This window comes from Amblyomma mixtum, chromosome 9 (assembly GCF_055824585.1).
Source record: "Amblyomma mixtum isolate Tamu chromosome 9, ASM5582458v1, whole genome shotgun sequence".
NCBI classification, from domain to species: Eukaryota; Metazoa; Arthropoda; class Arachnida; order Ixodida; family Ixodidae; genus Amblyomma; species Amblyomma mixtum.
The window spans coordinates 31,962,719-31,987,229 of NC_143020.1; the positions used below are offsets into that span (position 1 = coordinate 31,962,719).

The 24,511-nt window shown below is 45.2% G+C and overlaps 1 protein-coding gene and 1 long non-coding RNA gene across 2 annotated transcripts in view; one reads left to right on the forward strand and one right to left on the reverse strand.

Annotated features, from left to right (window-relative positions):
- LOC149328663 (uncharacterized) overlaps positions 1-24,511 on the reverse strand; it is a 178,906-nt gene that overhangs the window by 86,069 nt on the left and 68,326 nt on the right. The gene's annotated exons all lie outside the window — the stretch shown is intronic.
- LOC149328664 (prestin-like) overlaps positions 1-24,511 on the forward strand; it is a 198,235-nt gene that overhangs the window by 52,651 nt on the left and 121,073 nt on the right. Inside the window, exon 2 of the mRNA XM_089559601.1 lies at positions 19,421-19,489. The gene's annotated coding sequence lies outside the window, so the exon portion shown is untranslated. The remainder of the gene's footprint in view (positions 1-19,420; positions 19,490-24,511) is intronic.

The following is a 24,511-nucleotide window of genomic DNA, read 5'->3' on the forward strand; positions in this document are numbered from 1 at the left end:
AGCCCTAAAGCTAGAAATCTCTGTACGGTAAGAAGAACCCCTGTTCTCACCTTCAAAGAACTTTTTGATCTTTAGGAAAGCCGTGAGGGCTTTTTTATACGAATAAGAGGCAAACCATGGAGCCTGGTTACCTTTGACAAACACTGTAAATCTGAATTAGTGGGCATTAGGATTCGTTTTCAACAGCTAATCAGTTATCTTGTAATCGATTGACTCGTGCTCACATTGAAGCGAATCCCCTGTCAAGAGCATTTCCCCTCCGCAAGTAATATGTGCTTGACTGAATAAAGCCGACCGGCAGTTCAAACAATGCGTTTCGATGAGGCAGGGCTATACGATACTCGGGTGCACGGGCATAATGGCTTGGTCGAGGGTGTACATTTACAACCAGAACCTCGTTCGTACAGTTCCGCTGAAAGCGAGCTCTCGTTACAACCAAGCTCACTGAATCTCGAGGCTTTGCATTTCACTGCGCACTTAGGGCTGCTCTGACAGGCACTTCAAGCGTAGGAATGCTCAGATGTCTTCATATTTCGAGAAAATGTCATCACATGTCGTAACATGAGTAGGCGATCAGTGATATCAGACACTGACAGGAGTTGTACTTTAGATGTCACAAATTTCTGAAAGAACGTGCGGCTACCGGCCGTGAAGTCATGCACGGTCACCGGTGGTTGTAATCATTCGGGCAGTGTATCGTAACGAAACCTGTCACTTTTTTCTTTTTTCAGCCCGTTGCTTGAGGTACTTGTAAATACTGCGGATGGGAAAGACGTATGGTCAGTACAAATCATTTTCACACAACTTTCTGCATCAACGTCAAGCAGATAATCATACTTGTGTTTCCTGCCTGAAATAGACGCAAATACAGTTCTTTTTCCACGCAGTCGTCACTTGTTTAGTTCCGATTCGTAAGGGAAGAGTACTCCACATGAGAGCAACCACGCACAAGGGAGCGTTTTCGGCTGCATGAAAGCAGGTACCACAGAATGGCTTTGGACACTGCACCTCAGAGATATCGGAGAACTGGAATTCATTGTTTGGGACAACGACTGATACCTGGGGCGCATACTTTCCTGGCATACCTAGAATTTTGATCTGGCGAGATGCTAGGCGCATCAAGGCAATGTTGCGCCACCAAAAGTGATGCAACTAGTACCAAGGACTGCAATGACATTCCAAGCCACACCTGCACGGATAGAGAGAGGAAATCTGAGCATCAGAGGCAATGCGCAGGCGATGGCATCCGTCTAGGGCTTCTCTGCTTGCTTGCCTGCATAAAATATTAGCCACTCTCTTTTTTTCGCCGATATCGCAAGAATCCTGACGCAAGTGCCAATGTCTTACGCCGATATTAATCGCAGTGATGCTATTCGAAACCTTCCAGCACCGAAGAAATATTTCCGTCTTAAGTACCTCGCGCGCTTGCAACGGCCTTGCATTTGTGGTGGCACAGGATAAGCGTTTCTTTGAATACACAATTATTCATTGATTCTTGCGATAGACCGTCAACACGTGCTGAAGTGGCGAAGCTCGCCCATGAGATTCTTTCAGTGCCATTAAGCAAAGAACGTTTAATAGAAATTGAGCAACATCCTACAATGCGGGGGATGTGAATTAAACGAACCTGAATAATCCGAATATAGCCGTTAGCTGGCGGGGGAAAAGAAAAAGCAGCGCAAGAAGCCCTGCAATATTACTTGTACTTTTCGGCTTTCCGACGCACATTTTTCCGTTGTGTTTTATATTATATTTCCTGATGTTTTGTGAATGACATTTTCCACATGTTATGCTAACTGGAACCAAAACCCCTACTAGAAAAATTCCACTGAAGGCATGATGGCCGCCATGTTTGATGCGTTGCTATATTGCGTCTTACTTGTGAATCTTAATGCAGGCAAATTATTAGTGTTTTTTAATGCTTTGAAGGAAATCACCTATGTTCATGATCTGTTATCTTGTGCTTTTTTGCGTACATGCTACGTAATCATTTGTTGTATGTCTTCAAAGTTCTATTACATTTTATTGTACTGAATTGTATTTTTCTCTTATTCTATAACCGCAACTCATGTCTTTGCCTACGCCGACAGTATGAATGAATGAATGAATGAATGAATGAATGAATGAATGAATGAATGAATGAATGAATGAATGAATGAATGAATGAATGAATGAATGAATGAATGAATGAATGAATGAATGAATGAATGAATGTCAAGGAACAAGGAGTGCCACTTTTTAAACCACCCTGGGGTTCTTGAGGAGAAAATACATGCAAACCTGCGCACTTGTCATCTTCGCTTACAACATTCTCCAGTGAGCCTTGTTAAAGGTACGCATGGTCCACCATAACTGCGAACGTGACGTCACGTATGAGGCATCTACTTCAACAAAACGCAGCGCCACAAATATTTACTTAAAAAAAGACAACGAATGCTAGGATGGTTGAAGGGGAATCTCTCATCGGAATGACGCGAAATGAGCAATTATTCAGCGTTTCTTTGCACGGCGGTAGAAACATCTTGGCTGCACGGCTGCAAAGCCGGCTTCACATTGTAACTGTTCGCTGAGTTCCCTCTGGCGTGGCTATTTCTGAGGCAAGCGCCCGCAACTACTTAGCGTCGCTGTCGCGTCGACCTCCAGACAAAAAAATGACAGCCCCTATCGTAACGGTCTTTCCATTTACTGCGCACGTCGACCTTGGTCCATACAAAGGTGTGAGGAGATTGCAAGGACGAGGCAGTTACGATTCCTTGATCGATAGCTGCGTTAGTATACGTATTTGCCTGGGACCCCTATATCTTACTGTGGCATTCCAACCAGTTTCAGCGGGTTTTTCCTCGCCAAAGAGTTAGCGGAAAGAAGTTGTGCGTCTCCAATAATTTGGGTCACGCAGTTTCAAGCGAATAAGGAGAGCCAAATACCGAGAGGATAAACGTCTGTGATAGGAAATGATTTTTCAAAACTGAAGCGACTTTCAGCAGGTAATTTTTTCTCTATTTGAGACCAAAAGCCAAAATGAAAACCAAGCAAAGTATTCTGCTCTGAAACCTAACCTATTCTTTTCATTCGTGAGCCAGTCTTAAATAAATATTCTCGTACCGTTAGGGTGTCTTCAAATCAAAAACTAAGAGAAACCTGTTGATTTTAAGAAGCTCGATTTTGTGATAAGTGCTTTTTATTCCGATGATTCCAATCACACTGACTTTTTATTCTTTTTTTTTTCGGTTTCGATACTGAGGGAAAAAATTACCGACGATTACGTTACTTCCTAATGCGAAATTTGAGCGCAGCAAATAAGCTGTTTCACCTTTTCGATACATTGAGGCAAAGAAATCGAGCAACACATGTATGCGCTATCACAGAGGTTTTTTTTTTATTTTTCACACGTATTCCTTTAACAAAGATTCCACTAACAGTTCTTGACAGTCATGAAGGAAGCTTTGTGGTCGGAGAAATAGACTGATATATGTTCGACTTGGTACACCAATGCTTGATTCTCAAAGACGAGATCTATACAAGTGCCTCGCGAGGTTGTCACAGCCGTGGGACGCGTTACGAGCGAGAGGAACGGGATGTTCTCCCGCATAAGTGTTAGGAAATTGCTGTTTGTCTTTATGTCAACATTAAAGTCCCCCACTACTAACATCGGTGTGGATCGATGGACGGTTAATGCGAGTTGCAGGAAGTGCACGACGTCTTTCGTGAGTGCGGTAGGGGCGAAGTAGGCAGCTACTACCAGCAAGCCGTTGGGCAACTTTGCGGCGCACAGTTCGCCAACTTCATGTGACGTGCCAAACATTTCGACTGGTATTGCAGAGAGACCTGTGCTCAAGTAGATAGCGACTCCCGCCGCTCTGTTGTGGTCTCTGCGAGCACCACAGCAGTATAGGAAATCTATGATTTCGAGAGGCTCTTCGGGATCCATCCAGGTTTCAGCAAAGCAAAGTACAGAGGAATGGCGCAGAATGTGATCGTGGTGTACGTCCTTGGCATGTGCGGCAAGGGAGCGTACGTTAAGAATGTGGTTGTGAATGATGAATCAAGTGCTGCCAGCGAATGACGCGTCCATTGGCTGTCTGCGTGTGTTACTGATGTGTGGTTAACATGTTAAGCTTCGCCTGTAAGAGTGGAACGCGACAGCGTCTTGCAACGCTGCCAGGAAGTCCACAGAACGCCATCGCCAATTCGGCTGTATGCCTTGCTGGACGGTAAATTTATTTTTTGAGGAAAGGAAATGTATCTCTCTCGCATATCTGGGTGGACACCTGCACCTCGCCGTAAGGGAAAGGGGGAAGATGGGAGTGAACGAAGACGCCGTATTAGCTAGACGCGCCTTTGTTCATTCCAAACCATTCAGCTGGCATTACGGAGTGGCTAGCGTGCTCGTATCGCACTCCGGAGACCCTGGTTCGATTCCCCAACTCGACCAATTTCGTTCTCGGTTTTATTGATTTATGCGGTCTAACTAGAAAGGTTAATTAGGCTATTTCATATTTATATTATTGTATTTCTATCCATCGTGTTCTGTCATTAACCTATCAATTGTTGGAACTGTCTAGGATGTTCGACACAGCGTATATGAAACGAGCAACGTCTTATTGAGTGGGGAAGTGCGTGGTGGTGGAGGGAACGCGGCTTCGTACTTATCTGTTTTTTTCAGCAGCGTCTCCTTCCGCGGACGCTGTTGTCGCTGCGGCGCGCGTCTTTTCTTTTCTTCTGACCTCTTCATTCTCCTCTATATTAATTAGGCTAATTGATTAATTAAGCAATTAACTAAACTCAGTCCAACTTAGTTGCAGCATCACTATACGATCCCTTTGATTGGTTGCATGGTTACTAGCCAAAGTACAATTGGCCCCATTTGAAATTCGCGCACTGTGACGTCACGAGCATTTCGACCAATTGAAAAGCGTGACATCTGGGGCGGAGCTGGTTACGAGGCCGACGCCGACGCCGACGCCGACGACGACGCGAAACCCAGGAACGGACGCCAAAGAGCTGCGCTCTAAAATTGCTTGTCCTCTTGCATCTCGACTGCACATCTTCCGAATTTTAATTCCCGCATGCATGTGCGGCTAGTGCAGCTACGTAAATGACGTTTCGCATGCATAAAAGTCTTGAAATCTCAAGGTTGCCCACTTTTCACTGTTAATAGTCGGGCGTGCTTACTGTTGTTAAGTGGTATATTGGCATACTTGGCTGGACTGGCGTTCACTTGTGTGACTTTCCGGATGTATAATTAATGCAACACACGGAGGCATCCGCAACTCCAGCGCATACCTAAGTTACGGGCTGGTCCCGCCAGGATGTACGAAACGACTTATTGAAGTCCTTACTGGCGGTTTAAAGGTTCATAAAGGCTGTCAGTTTTTAAAACGTGCGAAAATATGTAACGATTTGCCTAATACGATTTTCTGTCGGACGTTGTGACGTGATCATTAATAGCCTGCAACCCGACGGGCGCTTCGTCATTACGATACTCGATGGAAAATCCAACCTTGCGGAACTTTCAATAGAGCAGCGTTAAAAACTAGCGAGGTCCAATTTCCCGGTACCTATTAAAAATTTAACATATAGGCGATTAAGCTTTCTCTTATTCGAATCTAAAACTAACCAGGAAGCGGCTCCAAATTGCACCAGGAGCGAGCATGGATTGCGTCATTCCTTGGCCCATTCATCGCTACCATGTTATTCATTTTACGAAGTTTCGGTATTTAGGTCACCTTTCTCCGAGCATGGAGAACATTACAAGCACCATTAGCTCGTTGCGGGAATCTCAGTTAATGATTCTGCATACAAATGCGAGAAGTATTGCGGAAGAGAGAGAAAACTTTATTCAGCAGCTCACTACGTCGCCAAGGATGGGACTGGCTTGTTTCACCAAGCCCCAGTAAGTTCTTTAGCTGCATGCTGTCAAGCAGCCACTCCACGAAGAAAGGGGCGGATAGAGGAGTGTGGCAAGTATTTGAATTGTGTGACGAACGGGTATACCTAATGCCAATGCTCAGCGTTTGCGTCTGATTAACTGTATTTAAGGCAATCTGGGATAGCTCCGTCGCTATAGAGCCGATTGAACATTGGTGTTCTTCGTACCACTGATTGATAATCGTTTGGGTGCCTTTGTAAGGAGCCATGTCAGAAAGCTTCTACACACTTTTAAAACATGACTCCACCCCGGTAAAAAAATTCCTTATGAGTATTTCGTGCTCTTAATGGAAATGAAAAAACTCGCCTTGGTTGCTTCGATGTTGTGGCGTTCGGCTGCAGAATCCAAGATTACGGTATGTAATCTCGGTCTCGGCGGCCGCATTTAGTTCGAGTCTAAATACGCCCGCATGCTGTCCAATGTAACCGCAAAAAAAACTCGAGGTGGTCGACATTAATTCGAAGCCCTTGACTGCTACGTAAGCTAATAGTTAAGAAAGTTAATAGTTAAGGGATGTTAATAAAGCCGCATAATACGACATAACCTGCCGATTTAACTCAGGCGCGACCAACACCAGAATATGGTAGCATTGTAGCGATACAGTAGAAAATGGATTAATGAAAGAAAACCTGAAAGCATGCAACGAGTTGCACCTAGGTTTATGATATCTAGATATTGACGTAATGACCACTCATAGAGATGCTGCGTCAGCTTATTGTGCCCCCTTAAGCTATCGCCAGCGCTAGAGCAGATTAATTTTTTTTTCAGCATTGAAGAAATGAAGAAATTCCCTCAATATTAATACTTCGCCTTACTCGGTGTCCAATCGAGTCATGCGTCCAACAGCACGGAACGAATATTGCTATCAAGGTCCGAATCCACGCGTTAATCTGCACGCTAATTCCTATTTGTAGAGCACGACAGCTTTTTTAGCATCTTTACTCACCTGTTCATTGACAACATTTTAAACGCTGTTGGCACTTAACACTAAAATGTCTCGCCAAGGCGATACCTCCCCCTTTCCGCTTGAAGATTGCATCTGTTGAAGGTGAACACCGGAAAGGTACTCTTCTTTTTCATTTTTATATGCGTTTCTAGGTGATGAATTCATTACCGCTGCATTCTGAAATGAAAAGTCGAAAAAATATGCAAAAATTGCATTGAATTAAATGCAGTTTTGCACATTATGGTAAATGCATTTTTGTACAATGTTTTCAAGTGACCGTGCTACTCTTTTCGTCTCGTCCCACTGCTGTAACGGCCCTGTGGCAAGCAGTAATAACATAACATAACACGATATGGCATAGAAGAAAACAAACAGAACCTTACAGGAGCCATGGCTACAACAGTGTTCTTGTTGTTTGGCAAGCCATTGCGGTCTTTGGACATGCCTTCCCCGATGGAAAGACTCCTCCGCCGAAGACAAGCCTTTAAAACCCAGCCTCGTAAGTTCGGATTGCGTGTGGTCCCCCCTTTCTCTTTTCATGGCGCACAGTCTAGCCGACGTCCTTCAGCTTGCATTCCTTATTCCTGCTGACACGTGTACAACGTATCGCTGTTTTTGTGGATGGAGCGCAAAGTTCTTTTATCTCCGTCTACCTTTCAGTGGACGGTAAATCTGCGTCTCCTGTTTTCACCGAACGAAACTGCGAAATGGAGAACGTGTCCCGAATGTCGGAGAGCGAACGTCCGTTTCGAAGACGTCCGCTGCATTCAATCTTGACGCAATGACGCAGCTGACTGGTCGGGCCCAAGCATCCGCTTTCAGCGGTCTGACGCCTGATAGAGTCCGGTTTAGAACACCAATGTTTGCATCAAAATTCTGGACTCATTGCTTTTTTTTTTCGTTTTTTCTATTGGTGTGTTTTTTCTTTCTTTTGGGGGGAGAGGGTAGCTGCGTGTTTGGTTGAATATCATAGTACTGCGCCTGTGTTTACAATGTCTCAGCTAATCACGGCTCCTCATTCGTTAAATGTTCTAGCATATTTACATAACTGCTTTAACATCTTGCAAAACACGTCTTCTGCTATGCCTACTTTTTACATAAGGCGAGGAGCAATGACATTCTTTCTGATGTTTCCCTTTCCTTTGTTTTTCTTTTCTTTCATATTAGTACCCTTCATAGTCTTACTGCTTACTAAGAAAGCAACACGGTTTATCTTCTCCGCCTATGTTCGGCTGTTTTTCCTCTCCCGGTTAAGATTTCCTAACCCCTTTGCACACGACAAAATCCGAAATATTATCTGTGCGTCAGCTCATTCGTCCCTTAGCCCATGTTTACGCGAGAACAAGCAGTAAATTTCTAGCAGTTAACAACCCTCGTTAAAATGCTCGTGGCCGTATCTGATACGATCAATTATCCTAACATACGGACGAAAACATATCCAACGGGAAAGCTATGAGCATTCAAAAGCTTACTGAGAGCCCAATCCTTTTCGACGTAGGTTTGAATATAATTCTTTAAGTAGACTAATACTTAGAGCAGTGTTTCAAAGTGACAGCGTCTGTTTTTATTATTTAATTTTTCATGGCCAAGAAGTCCTTGCACTGCAGCTCACTCGAAATGAGACGCCATTGAATAAATCCGACATGTTTAGGAATGCGTTCAGTGAAAACAGCTTAATAATGTCGCTGCATTGCAAATATGTCCCATGCGTAATTAGAAAGCAAAGATTTTCCAAAAAGCCTAAATTTTCCAGTACGTGTAACCAACTCTTCCTTCTTCATAGAGAAGTAACAATGCGGTAATCTGCGCCGGCTGCCACGAGAAGGTGGAAGAACAAAGCTTAACCATAATTGTTTCTTATATTTGTATGCATGGTTTTTGTTCACGTTACTAAATATCGGTACGATGATTTCGAGAGCGCCAAAGCGTCGGAAACGTAATGTTTCTTCCAGCGATGCATGCGCAGAAAAAAGCTGAACAAAAAATACTACCGGCGAAAACTTTAGTTCAGCATTCTGAGTTTCACAAGTCGCACTAGGAAAGGCGCTTTATGCTTGACACTCGTACTGTTTTCACGCTTATCCTTTCTTTTTCCGGTCTTTGTTTTTTTATTCCTTCTCTCTCTCTGCTTCTTTACCTTTCAGTCTTCCATTCTGCCTATCTCTTTCAGTCTTTCCTTCTTTCTTTATTTCTCTTTTCTATTCCTTCTTTCTTCTGCCCTTCCTTGCTTTCCATTTCTCGTTTCCTCTTCCTTTGATTCCCTTCTTCACTGGTTTAACCCTTCTTTCTTTACTGACTCCTTTCTTTCCACTGTTTCTCTTTTCTTACTCTCTCCTTATCGTTTAATTTTCCCATTAATTTTAGCCCCGATCCTCTGCCCATCATCTCCGGTAATTCTTCATCAGTCTACAAGATCTTCATTCGCTTCGCGGGCTTTGACCATGATCACACGGCTCGGCCATAAATTCTTGTTTACTGGCCCCTAATCTGCTTACGAATTCGACTCTGGTAGCGATCGGTGATGGCGACCCTCCGCCTGCACTCATTTGCCACAAATGACATCCATCTTACCGCCTTATCTTGTTTTCCGAACGCCTGCGGTGCGTCAGCTCGTTCCATATCATAATCGTTTCGCTTAATTTCTCTCTTCTTTATGCTTTCTTCTGTTTGACGTTGCCCGCCCCGGCTCCTTCTAGATCGATATTGGACGTGACAAACGCTGTGTTTAGCACTCAGATGACGCGTGGAGATGTATCAGCGGTTGCAAATCACGCCTACATTCGCACGTCGTCGTGTTACTCTTGCCCAAGCCTGCACCCTCGCTATTTTCCCTTCGCCTCACTGTGCGTGCTTGCGCCTGGCACGGGTTATCCGGAGGTCGCTATAGCTGAAAAATCATCTGATATTCTCTCCACTACATTTGGTGCCTCCGGCTACAAGTAATCCCTTTAGAGCGCACTGCACTGCGGTGCGTAAGTGACTACCACTGCTCAGTGAAGTGACCGGGTCCGTAACGCTGTCGGTTGTAAGGCCTGGTGCTGTTGCGAAGCCCGACGAAAGTAAGCAACAGATTTCAGTAACCTGCATCCGCTGTTCGGCAGCCATATCATTATTTCTGGCCGTCGCGTGCTACAACCTGCGAGGCAAAACGGTCGACGAAAAGACGGAGGGATCAGTGAAGATATCAGTGTTTTCTCCGGAAGAACTGCGCGGGATAGGTTCGAGGTACCCTGGGTAAGTTCTTGGCTCCTGGTTTTACTGTATGTGAGCAGAGAACTATATATTCCTCTTTGGTACCAAACTTTCAAGTCCTGTCATCTTGAGTGGATTCCCTTATAAAAATGAACTATAGATTGTGTACACAGTTCTTATATACTATACTGCCTTCCTGTAGATATTTCCTTTTGCTTATTCGCAGTCTAAGCCTGTCTATAGAAAAAGTACATAAAAGTGTAGGGCCATAATCTATAGACTATCTTTAGACTGTATAGAATTTCTGTTGCATACATGCTAGTGTATAGGATTTTTCTATGCGAAGTCCATACACTTTATTGACAAAAATCTACAGACGGTAGAAAGAGACTATCTATAGACTGACTACAGAAATTTTCACAAGAGGACAAGATCCGAAATAAGACTTGGGCCCACACCATCTCGTTTCGAGAATTCGGCCGCTCTTGTGGAAAAGCTGAGGCGGCTGTGAACAAAACAGTTTGAGATTGCCGGTTAACATATGCGGCAGTTTCCATTGCTTCATCTTAATCACAATTTTATTCGTTACGTTAGAGCGCACTGGCTATTTTGTAAACCATGGTGAAGGAATCAAGTTGACTTGTGCTTTCTTCTGCTATTATGCGTTAGCTAATGTCCATTAGCTGTAGGCTTAAAACATTTATTGTTGTGATCGGACTTGCGTGCTGCAACAAATCAATTCGGCCAAATGGTTACGCTTTATTTTTAGTTGTGAAATGTGCTTCGCAATACAAGTCAAACCCATATCAGCTCTGGAAAGCCAGAATAATTTACGCCCGATTACTGAACAATCTTTTCGCGGCAGACGCCTACCCGGTGAATAATACATGTATTCTGCATATCTCCTTCGATGAACTCCAAAGACCAGCCCGCGATATGAGATAATTTGCTTTTCTGTTATACGAACTAAGCATGCATATACAGAAGGCAACGGCTGCGTCCAATATGTAATGTTGTGCAAAATATGCCATGGGTAAACTAGCTGATATGTCTACCAAAGAGTTATCCTCGAAACAAAAGATTAGCTATTGGTGCTCGCATTTGTACCACGTGGAGTGATTGTTTCTAATCTAATATATAAAGGTTTGAATGACAGTTCCGAATGGAGTATGGGCAAGACTGGATGGCACAGTTTCACTTAATAGCTGTAATTATTGCGCGGAAAGTGCGGACTGCGAGAAGAGAGTTCTCTTCCAGCTATAAAGCGCGTAAATGCATGCATTGCTGCACTGCACACATTGCTGCACTTCAGTTACGGAACACTCTTCCGGGACACCATCGTTCTCTTGCATGTTTCTCCAAAGACTCACAGCTACCGAATTCAGTGACTGATGTAAAAAATTTAGGGATGAGCAGGTTACGCAAGCCTTTACAATTTTTTCAGTATAAAAGAGGGAAAGGTGTGAGTCATTGCTCACTGGTATTTGTTAGAGGCTGTTTCATTCTGGCCTGAAGCAGCGGTGAAAGCGTAATTAAACTCCGCGGTTAATATCCACGGAGGAAACTGCTCACGCTCAGATCACAGGAACCTGGTCACTTCGGCAATTTGTTATATGGGAAGGGTGTGCACCCTTGGTCAGTAGTTTACATCCATGAGGGTTTCTTCTGTAGGCTGCGTTGTGTTTGGTGATGCGTTCGCTGTGGTTCTGAACGTATGAAGAGCTTTTCAAAAATACGTCCGGCTACAAATGCATGAATAAACATAATGAATACTTTGCCAACTAAATCGTCGCTGAAATATTTAGGAAGAATGAGAACAAGTTTTGCGACTAGAATAAGGATAAATGAATTACTACAATGCACTTTAGAAGGTTCCCCATTATGCACGCCTCTTTTCTTGTTTTGTATCTTGCAATTGTGTGCTTTTCATGTCGAATATTTGTTCTTAATTAACTCCTATGTGCGTATATGTATGTATACATAATTTGTGCACTAAAACTTCGCTGCAGTAGTTAGGAAGAACGGGAACTAGTTTTGTGAATAAAAAGAGAGAAATGAATGACTTCAATGCAGCTTGAAAGGTTTCTCGTAATGCATGCCTCTTTTCTTCTGTGGTAGGTACGTTGCAATGATTATCTTCTTTTAATGTCGTATCGTTGTTCCTCAGTGCCTCTGTGGATCTGTTCAAACTTGCTCTGCGCCAAATTCGTGATATCCTCTGTAATTAATTGCCTATATCTGATTCTCCAATTTCTTTTCCCTGTAGAATGCGCAGATTTATCTAGAAACACGGCCCTGTTAACAAAACCACTTCGTGTAATTGTGGCAACTCAGGTTACGACTTTTATCACTGCAATTGATTACAATTTTCCAACCAGTGACTAATTAGAGTGCCTCATGATTTCTTCTTAAGCAATGGCGCCATTGAGAGCATACAACCAAATATCATTCGCTTCGGTTGGTTTCTTTAGTACCGAGAAAACTGAGCACAAAACTCAAAAAGCATAAGAGCTAGGAAGTATCCTCCTGTTGTGACGTCAGGAATCTCAGCGTGCTTACATATATCGGCCCACTTGACTTATCATCGAGCTGCTGAGTCGAAGAAGCAATTCGTTCAGTTATCTCCAATTGCTCGCCTAGAAAACTGCTTTCCTTGTGGAACAAACAGTGTGGTTAAAGCGACTGGCCAACCTAAACTACTCGATTGCCGTCAAGAATTGAAACCGCCAGGAATAGAGTTCATTGTCTTCGAAAACAGTGGAGTGCAACAGAGCGGTGTTTTGTCGGCTTTGACAACTGGCATCAGCAATCACTCTAACACGCCTCTGCAAGCCGCAGAACAAGAGACAAACCGTGCACTCGATTCTGGCTTCTATCAGTACCGCGCCCGCGGCAATCACAGCTGATGCAGTATAGCCCAACAGCTCCACGCCGTAAACCGCACAGCGTCCCAACGCATTCACTCCGTTATTACCGGGTCTGGGGCACTGCACTCCGCGGCTGGCACGCACAAGCCGACAGAGGCGGTCATGGCCGTCACGGCTGGCCAAAGAACCCACCGCCGCCGAGTCGGCGAAAATCATCGACGCGCTGACGCAAAAGCCGCCGGTCCTCAAGCCCGGCACTCGGCCTCTCCGACGAAAACTTTCGAGTGAGAGAGCAGCGCGATGAGCGCTTGTTTGCCGCGCGCTTGCGACACGCGGCGCGGTAAGCGTGAAGTGCCGGTCGTTGCCACCAGGTGGCGTTAAAGGTCGCGCGAGCGGGGTTGAGTGCTGCAACGCGTTTTAAGTGTTCGCCTCTCCGTTACGCCGCGCTGAGGAAGTTCACGCGCGACCACTCTCTGAAGCGTCTCACTGCTCTTTTGATTCTCTGTCTTATACTTTCCCCTTTGCGTATAACAGAGGTTGCTGTGTGGGGTGCTTTCTCCACTACAAAGGTCATAAATGATAATCTTCGCCGTCGGCGGTGGAAAATGTCGTAAGCTAAGCGTTACACTCCTGAGGAAAGAGTGCATGATGCCGACGAAATGGAGTGGAATCCAAATGATGTCACATAAGATGATTCTGGGTCGACTGACTGAGGTGGATCTTGCAGCGGGGATAGAAATGGGAAGACAGCCGTACCATCTCTGGCATCTCGGAGTTTAGTTGCCATTTGAATTTCAACCAGAAATGTAATAGAAGTCTGCATTAATGTACTGGGCAAACTGTGTGGCAAATGCGCTTACCAGTATTCTTCACGGCACTGCAGTCGCTATAGTCAGGAAGGGGACATTACAAGTGGTCCTTCCAGTGACGGTCTCAGCGAAGAGAAAGCCGAAATTAAGCGCTTGTTCTTGATCCGTTAAGACGCGTTGTACATATGCATGCTCAAGATAGAAATGCTTTGTTCAGACATCATTGTTATAAGAACTTTTTACTGACGGCAACACTATTTCACTGATTTGGCCAGCCCAGCCCTTGCATAAAGGGGAGGGGCTATATGGATATTACACTCTAGCTCCCTCTTTAGTGGCTGTTAATCTCTTCTTTTGGCTGGATCTGCACCGAGTGAATGCCCCTGATAAATGCACTATCTCACTGTTACCGATAATCCGCTGCCTATATTGAAGGCTTTCACTTTCAAAATACTTCCTACAATTAAGTTGCCTAGTCCACAATGTTTGTTTACGGCGCAAGCCATCGTCACCTGAGAAATACAATGCCGTTTGATTCTGGTCATACCCAGCTGGTTACTGCTCCAGGTGACTGTCACTTTTTGCATTGCTGCTCGTCGCTTTTTGTGAGGAGATGAGTAGTTTCTGGATTCGACCGCTCTTTGTGATGCTTCGAATGCCTTAGCCCTTTCCCTACGTTTTTCTTTGCTGCGGTCACTCTGACGGAATTAACGAGATCTTAGCATCATAGAGAAGAAAGCTTGATAATTATTAATTAATGAATTAATTAACATAACAATGCTTATTACTTATTGAATAAACCAGTCAGTCGTTTAGTCTGATATTCAATGGATATGGCGGATCCTGCCTGGAAGACTTAAATCTTGGCTCACGCTTATCGGCACGCCTCTGGACCATTTTAACAATTATACTTCCAGAACTTATTTCCAGTTCATTAATTACGTTTTCGCACAAAAAAATTTGATAAACTAATGTAACTGAGGCCCGATATATTTCGTATAGAGCAGTGTCTGCCGTCATACTTTCTACGTGGACATTTAATCTGAGATTGTTGCAGGAAAAACCAAGAGTTCAATTTTAAAATCCCCCTCTGCCTTCAGTGTAAGATCCTGGCTCTGTCTATAATATTAACGAAAGAAAAAATAAAATAAAATACCGAAGAACTATATCCTCCACGAAGCCGTAAACAGCCAGACTGCCGCAATGTAGAAAGCTGACCGAGTTGCCGCGGCTTCGTTTTCAGCGCTGCATTAATACAAGACACTCACCCGTATTCATCAAAAACGGCTCATGTCATGCCAGTTATCAGAGAGAAACCACGGGATTCGCAGGTGGCGATTGATTGGCACACAGTGCCTATTCGACCGCAACGTGCAGAGAGCTCCGGCAACGAGCAGAGGGAGAGGAGGAGATGTTGATCTCTGAAAGAGGGAATGATATTGAGAAGCGGGTGTCAGGGCTGCGGCGTCAGAGAGGAGGTGCAGAGGAGAGGCCTCCCTCTCCAGGTAGCAGCTGACCCCATTGGTCAGTGGAGCGCCGGTGCGTCGACTGCGCAACAACAGCATCTGCGCTACGCGCGTACGGAGGCCAGTCGGCACCGCGTCGCGTAGCGTACACGCCGTCTCTTCTCACGCGATACACACCGCGCGATGACCGTGTCACGAATTGCTGCTCCTTCTTCCGCGCCGTCCTGAGGCTGCAGGGAGGTGTATCGCTGCACGCTCTAACGGAGCGGCGTCCTTGGGATTTCCACATAGGCGTGAAATGGGAAAGTGCTGTTCAGAAAGTTTACACCGTACAACACGTGACTAGAGCTTAACGACCGCAGGGGAATAAGAAAATAAGGAAACCAAACAAAACAAAACGACAAATATAAGTCTCCACAGACTGCTCATAGCTGCGATTATTGGCACTAACTTTGACATGTGCTGACTACTCCGCCCACAGAAATATCAGTACTTGTGTACATATGGTCTACTGAAAAGCAAGACGTACGCTGTGAAGTACGCCCATTTTTCGCACGGAGTTTCCTAACTTACGTTAGCTCAAAGCGCTTTCACGGTACCATAGTTCTCCGGAGTCGTCAGTGGAAAGCTTCGCTTGGTTAGGAAAGGAGTAGAAAAAATAGATTAAGAAGGTACAATTCATCAAACCATTTTGATGAGCAAAATTTTATAAATTCTTTCAATGCGAGCCTCGGAAGCCGGCATTTCGAAAGTTCAGTACGTTCATAATGCCCTAGCAGCCTATAGCAGCCTATACTGTCCATGGACATTATGTCCATGGAAGGACATAATGTACAGTCTTTGTCAAAAGTAACCAGGCTGCATGGTTTGCTTCTAGCTTGTATAGTGGAGCCCGTGTGGCTTTCCTAAAGATAAAAACGTGTTGGAAGGTAAGAAGACCCCCAGTCCTTACCTTTAACAACCATTTCAGGTTCAGGGAAGCTGTAAGGGCTCCACTGTACCAGCTAGAAGCAACCAATGCAGCCTGGTTACTTTTGACAAAGACTGTACCTCTTAAACAAGACATTAAGAATGATCACTGACTTCTTACTCTTGAGGAACCATTCTCCTCTCGATAATTTATGTAAAACAAAAAACTAGATGAAGAAACAGGCGCATTGGAGTTATCACGAACATGCTGAAGTCAAACCAACTGGAGACGCTAATGGGTCATAGTAAATCTAATGTAATCCGCAGGATTTCTTGACACCTCCGATCTCGCTTCATGCAGAATACTTAATGTTGTCCCTGCACCTTAAGTGTAAGAAAAAAAATTGATTCCCAAAAGAGTAACTAAATGAAACTTTACATAATATTTTCATGCAGGAATTTGGTTCTGTTTTTGTCGTTGAAATAATATTTTACTGATATCGTCGGGAGAAATTCCAACTTTCTACGGACGCCGAATCATGTAGAGTTGTTCTTCGTCATTTCGCGTAGGGTAGCTCAATGTCGAAATTGAGACTACGGCCATCATAGTGTTGTCAGAGCATTAGCCTGAAAACTGGCCGTGCTATTTTTGTCATGCTGTGCTCCTGCATGGCATACCGGACAGTCTGACAGAAGCTGAGGAAAGAAATTGCCATTAAATATGTATGCCGCAAAAAAAGCTTGTTGAACCACTGTTGTAATTTTTTTTCTCGGGGCGCGAAGGTGTAAAATCATCTTTCGCTTAACGGTCCCGTCGTTCACAACTTCTTTAACTAGCAAAGCCAACCCAAATTGCAGGCCGTACAAAATCATCAATTGTACTTCTTTCTCTTTCTACCGAAGTTTCTCACAATTCAAGCTCCAGAAGAGTGGTAAAAACGCATCGCGCAGGTCGTCCCCTCGTGAAGCGAATTCACTGACTCAGCCTCCACTGTCTTCACCTTCAGCCGCAGGATCTTTACGCGCCATTTCAGCCCTCGCACAAATCGTCAGCCCTCACTCAGCGCACCGCGTCACCTCTGTTTGCATATATATATATATATATATATATATATATATATATATATATATATATATATATAACGCTTTTCACCCTGCCCGCCACCCCGAGACTTCCCTTTCGTCTTTCCTACTCTAAAAGCTACAGTCGGGCACTCACACAGCGTTGCCCCCTGCTTCTCGCACACCTCCTCCCCTTTCCAATTTTTATTTTTGAGTAATGGAAAAAAGGAATGAAAGGCGGAGGCAAGGAAGGGGGATTGACGTCGTTCCGCTCCAGTTGCGAGTTCTCTGCCTTCTCAACCCGGGAGGTGTTTAGTTCGGCATTCTGACTTTTCGATGTCTCGGCACGCAAGGTGGCGTGTTGCGTAGCATCGCGACTACTCTGGGCGCGAAAATGTTCTCGATTCGGTTTCCAGCACCTCAACTCCCCGCCGATGGAGGCTTCTTCGCCGAACTCGCCAAGCGGCAAAACATTTTTGTTTCTGTATTTGTTTCTAAATAAAGGCAACGCACTTTTAGATTCGTGGTGGCAGCTACTTCGACACGCAGACTGGCGCTCACGTAATATTCAGTGCTATTTTTGCCCGAAGAGGATTTCGTTTTTCTTTTCTCTCGAAGCTGCGATTCTTTTTTTTTTTTGCTATTCTGAGTGAACCCACCATCAGTGGTCCATTCACGCTGGGTGCGTTGGAACCGGCCTCTTTGCTTGACTGCTGTTCTGTGTCGTTAATTATTCATTCCCATTGCGGCATGAAATAAAGTTGGAAATTAACCAAACTCGCCTCAGGAGGTTCTTAAGCATTACTCAGCAGCATCACGAGCAGTTTTAGAGCAAATCTTAGGCTTTCGGCCAACCAAGCATTTTTTGTGTCGGCAAAAGCCATGCAACGAGGGCGCAAGCTTAAACATACAAAGCAGCAAAAAAGGCGAACAAGAACCGAATTTGGCACTGCAAACTTATATTTAAAGTTAATTCCAGCACTGTAGAAATTATCCATAATAAGATGGACATGTTAGAAGCAAACTATGACAGGCATTCATGGTAGTTATGGCACCTTGTATTATGTATACGTAGCTCGCAAAATTCCATGAAAAAAAAAAGACCAGAATAAAGAACTTGAATTTTTATCTAAGTACGCTGTCCTTTTGCCTGGGCAAGTGAACCCACTGCATCAGCCATGTGCTGAAAATAAGAAAGAGAATGCTGAAGGAAAAGTGTTTTTTCTTTCGTTCTGTAATTCGACTTGGCGGAGGACTGCAGATGACAGGGCTGAAGTTGAGACGGGCGCGATAGCCAACCCCGCATCTTGACTCATGTCAAAAAATAATTTAATGCCAGTTTAATGTTTTAAACCACACCTCAGCTCATTTCGATGCCAAAGTGAGACATCCTTTTCATACAATGTTGCTTTCAAGGGAATAGTGGGTTTATTAGCTGATAGACTGACTGATTTAATCTCTTCTTGGCGCAGTGTTGTTTTCAGACGAATAGTGAATTGATTGGCCGAATAATTGATTGATTGATTGATTGATTGATTAATTGATTGATTGATTGATTGATTGATTGATTGATTGATTCATTGATTTTTACAACAATTAAGATGTCACATTGCTGTGTGTGTTTCAAGTGGTTCAATCGAGCACAGTGCCGAGAATATGAAACTTTGCGGAGCTGGAGAACTAATGACAAGCAGTGCGGTTCCTGGATTGCATGAAGTATTCGATGCGACCACAAGACCGAAAAGTCAAACGGAAGAACATTGATGAAAATCTGTGCACAATAAAAATAAACTTTGTTCTAGAATGCAGTACGAGCAACGCGGCATCCGTCATGCCCAGCTTAGAGCTACTTTTGTAATAAAATAGGCCAAAAATATGAAACGAGTGGTTATTTAAGGGCCATTTCAGTTTGCAACATTAAGGCAAGGTTCCCACTAAGCCAGCCCGCAGAGGAGATGTCGAGTCGTTGACAGTAGGCGCTGTGGGCACTCAGTCACTGCTGTCGGTGTTTCAATTCACGAAATGCCCGCTCAAAAATTTCTGGTGCGGTGTTCGCAGCACGTTGAAATGATTCCGTGCTGACCCCTTCAAGAACTCCAATTTTCGTGCTCTGGACAGGTGCGCCTGCCAGTAACCGATCGGCCTCTTTTTCACTTGCCTTGTATCAATGGTTCCATCGGTCTCCTTTCTGTCCGCCATTCCTCACACGTCACCGCTTTCTCTTTTTTCTTTCCTTCCAGTTCTGACGTGTTCCCGACGCCGGTGTCGTTCGACAACCTCTTTACACCAGCTTGCGTAACTCATCCTCTGTAAGTACCGGCGTTCTCTACGACTACGCGTGGGGGCTTCGCCTGCCCCCCATTCGGGTCATGCACAGTGCCGTCTTCGTGGAACCTGTATACGGCCGGGAATACGTCTTTCCCTCTCCGCCCAATCCTTCTTTCTCGCAGCCGCTGTCAATGCTCACGTTGGTTGCGCGACAGAGCGCAGCAACGCAGCTGAGAGTAGGTTAGGTTGTGCAGTACGGCAAACTAGAAGCCCGCTCCTATACACTCGAGTTACTAAGCCAGCAGATTAGTCACCCGAGTACGCGGCGGGGCGTTTGTCCGCGTTGAGCATTCGACCTAAACCAGATGCAATACGCCTACGTACTGCCAAGCGCCTTTGACGAGCGAGTGCAACTCACTTGGGGAGCTAGCGACGGATGCCTTATAAATTCCACAATAGCGATAACTGAAGCGCATAGACACGCAGGCTAGTGATTCTCTGCGTAATAGTAGGAGACTGATGAAAAGGAAAACCTAATGTGCACTAAAGAACCGATTTTAGTTTGGTGCAGTAGCACTACTAGGCGCATATTCCGATTTCGGGCATGCTTAGGTACGTGTCAGAAGCTTCCTTTGTGGCAGGCGGCGGACCTACCCACCGGATTGTGGTCAACCTGCCAGATGTGTGTACATGGCAGGCCTTCACCTGGGTGAAGGCCTTAGTGAAAGTTACACCTGGGTGAAAGCCTTCAAGGTTAATGCCTTCAGGGTGAAGGGCTCTAGATCTAAATCCCTTTGTGGTATAGGCCTTTAAGGTCAACTGCCTTTGCGTCAAACGGGTTTGGGTTAAAGGCGTTAAGGCAAAGGTCTTCAGGGTGAAGGCCTTCGCAATAAATGCCTTCCTTGTAAAGGCATTTACCCGCAGTGTTTTTCTTTAGCTATGTGGAAAGGGGCACCCGGAGCCACAATTAGGCAGCAACATCTCCTTTCATGTCCATGCCAATAAAAATGTCTTTAGTCTAATGGTCTTTATGTTAATGTCCTTTAGGTAAAACACCTTCAGCACGTAAGGACCTTAAGTGCCCACCGTAACTAGCGCTACTCTCGATAATCCGCGCTTAGCCATACTCAACGGACTGCTAATTTTTTACCTGTCCATTCAACGGGAAAAGACATTAACGGGATGATGTACAAGCAGGTAAACTCTACATGAGAAAGTAGACGTCGGCATTGCATATAACGCCGAGAACATGCGTGTGAGCAGTGCGCTGTTGGTGACCGGATGTTCGTAGCCATGGAGATAAGAGTGTCATCAGTAAGTCTCCTGGAATAAATAGGGTGATTGCGATAGGCGCAGGACAGGTTATCTCATGATTGGATTGTATTGGTGATGATGGTGGATTTTTATGGCGCCGAAGAAGAGCGCTGCTCGCAAGGTTGTATTGTATAGTAGGGTTTGTTTTCTTTTCTTTTCAGTTTACAAAAACGGCAGAAGGTGAGGTAAAAGCTGCCGCTTGAAGGTTGAAAGTCTTTAACCTTCAAGGAGATAAAAAATTACTTGCCCTGAACCACATCGCCACTAAGTCTCGCTTTGTAGTGCGCGCAATGTCGCTGGTTATTGTGATTAAAATGATAACGCTGACGATAAAAAGCTAGAAATATATATCGGGGCAGCGTTGGATGTTAACCATATTCCCCCGACAACAGTAAATAGTAGGAAATCGTAGGGGATGTAGGAAAAAACAACGAGTATAAATCGGACGAATCGGTCCGACGTTCTGCTTTGCATCGCCTGTTGCGTCCCACGTCAACGCGCCGTTTCTTTTTATGCGAAGCATACTAAAATAGCCCAACCCAGCTCCTCGAGCGCGGCGGTGTCGTTACCATTGACCTTTCGTGACCTCCATGTCATACCACGTGATGCGTGACGTCACAGCAGATGAAAAACGGGGCCCAACTCGCGCCGTCGCGCGAGGCGTCCTGACCAAGGATGACCACGTGGTGCGTGACGTCACAACAGATGAGAAACGGGGGCCCAGCTCGCGCCGTCGCGCGAGGCGTCGCGACCAAGGAGGACCACGTGATGCGTGACGTAACGACATAGGAGAAACGGGGCCCCAGCTCGCGCCGTCGCGCGAGGCGTCGCGACCAATGTGTTTCCTGCTTCTGCCGCTAGGTGCGCTGTAGTGAACACGTGATGCTGGAGCGGCGGTATACAAGGGGGTGAGCCTGCCTCTGCTAGGCGTACACGGGATAGAGATGCCTCCTGGAGACAGGGCTGCTCGTTGGAATGAGAAGCAAAAGTTGCGGCGTGCTACAGAGACTGATGAACAGCGTAAAGAACGTCTAGCCAAGCGGCGTGCTCGATATGCAACTCGGCGACAATATGCTTCGCATCTGACTAGGCTTAACCTAAGCTAAGGCCCAGGCATTTTTGCTGTTGTTGTTTGTCACGCCCTGATCACATTTTCTTTTTCTGTAAACGCGAAATAAGCGGCGATCTGGCAGCGAAGTCTTCACCGCAGCGCAACTGAGCCATAGGATTCCAAGACATTCGTGACGAAAGTCCACACCAGTGTAGGCTCTATTAAAGCTTCCTCGCTCACTATTTAGGTTCGGTCCTCCCATCATTTCTCGTGGTTGTCGACCCTGTTAGTGGCGCGGCTTTCCAAAAAAGGACTGCCATTTTTTTTTCTCTCTCTCTCTCTCTACGCTCCGCTCGTGAGCACGCGATGGAAACACGCGTCCCGCTTTCGTTCGGGCGGCGAAAGTCCGTAAACTGCGCACGAGAGCTCGCTCGTCAAGCGTGGGCGGCCCGGTCAAAAGAGACCGACAAAACTGGCGCTGCTTCTGCGGTATGCACGGCCCACTCAGAAACAGTTAGAGTGCGTGAGCGCATTCGTCTTCTTCTCTACCCTGGGACCCGAACGTAGAGAGCGCATTGAGTGCATTGCCGTGGAAGCTAGCTACGACCGTGACCAGTTCAATCAGGAGCCGCTCAAGGAATCACTTTCTTTTTTTCTGACGTAGATTTAACCTGAATATAGGATGCTGGCGTCGAGGTCTTCAATGCCGACATCAGCGCCTTAACGTACAGCTTATCGAGTGGGGGAAGAAACTTTTATCTCGAGGCGAAACGTTTTCCCAAGGACGCCACCCCGAGCATATATCTCGTGACTAATACCTGCGCTGGGCCAAACCATGCGTAGCATGCATCTGCGTGATAAGGGACCGCCGAAGGATCCAAACAGGGAAAGGTATGGGTCACGGTGAGGTCTCTCATAGTTGAGAGTGTGACCTCAATTTTGTCACAACACAAGTGGCTGACGGCGGTTTAATCTTTATTGTTGATGGTTTGGTTGGTTTGGTTTATTGGGGTTTAACGTTCCGAAGCAACTCAGGCTATGAGGGACGCCGTAGTGAAGGGCACCGGAAATTTCGACCACCTGGGGTTCATTAACGTGCACTGACATCGCACAGCACACGGGCCTCTAGAACAAAGCAAAATGGTGGTTTGAGCTAGTTGGTACATCTTTAAAATTTCACCAGCGCTGCGACTAGGAACAAGAACAGAGAAGGAAGACAAGGACAAGCGCTACTAACAACTGAAAGTTTATTTGAAAAAACACAGAATATATGCACACAACTGACAACCCAAAGCGCCTGCGCTTCCCGCAAAAAGCACGCAAAAGAAAGTTAGGAATCTAGATACAAAATTTCACATTCATGTAAGTTTACAGATGGTGTGCTAAAGCACGTGTCGCTGTTCTTGTGAATGTGATAGGCTTCACACAACTCCCTAGTCAGCTGATCTGGATGTCTGAATTTAATCTTTGCCCTGTTAAGTAGTGGAAAGCATGCGAATTTCGCCTTCATCGAAATTCGGTGGCCGCGGCCGGGATCGAACCCGCGTCTTTCGGGTCAGCAGCCTAGCGCCGTAACCACTGAGCCACCACGGCGGTTTTTGTTGAGTTGATAATTAACCATAAGGCTGCCTGCCCTTGTAAAACTGGTCTACAGACTGTCTATAGGCATCTTATACAGCCTATTGCCTTCCTATAGATATTTCTTTTTGTATGTTCACTGTTCATAGATTCTCTATAGACAAAAGTCTACTAAAATATATGGCCATAAATCAATAGATTGTGTATAGACTGTTCATTGGATTTTTATTACCCATAGACTGTTGTCTAGGATTGATCTATAGACTGTCTATATACCTTGTAGACAAAAGTCTATGGACAATCTCCAAGGAAATTTTTGTACAGGTGGGGAACGTAGATTCTCTACATTCTAGACTTTCGGCATGCGCTCTCATATGCTGGGTATTTTTTAAGACTGCTCTTTACCAGCCTTTTGTCGTTTCAAAGCCTAAATGAGTGGAGATCATGTTTGTTTAGTAAGACCCTCTAATTTGAGCGATGCTTCCTAACAACTATCACGCAGCAAACTTGCTACCATTGATTCGCCCCATCGTCAAACAATGTGACGTGAATTTGTTTCGCGATGTGAATTGTTGAGTGATATGAACTGAGTAGTTTGGATTCAGCGCTAAATTTCTCAGTAAGTTTCGTTTTAGCAATCAGCCTCTGCGCCCTGGCTTTTTAAGTTGATGAATTACATAATCATAATTTTAATGTACAACCGCCAAAACAAAAGGTCATGTTTCGGGATTTTATTCTTCGAGTTGTTGCGCTAATTGTTTACCTAATAAACGAACTAGCTGGACTTCATCCTCTGTTGAACAATACTGGAACAAACCACCAGTGTACTGCTAAATCTGGCCGGCGACATTGGTGTGACCTATGAGAGCGTTCGTCGCGCATAACAGCAGAGGAAACGGATTAATGTTGAAAATAAATCATGCGCGAACCATCCAAAATGGAATTCAAAGCGACGACGGCCATAAACTAGCGCACCATCGTATGCTGCAGCGATTAATTACGTGCTGTTAGTGCGAGCAGTCTGTGACGTCATCTCGTTATCCTAGACTTCCGTTAGAGCCAGCCCTACGACACCTCCTCGTACATACTACCGCGTGCGCATCACATATCCACTCACTCT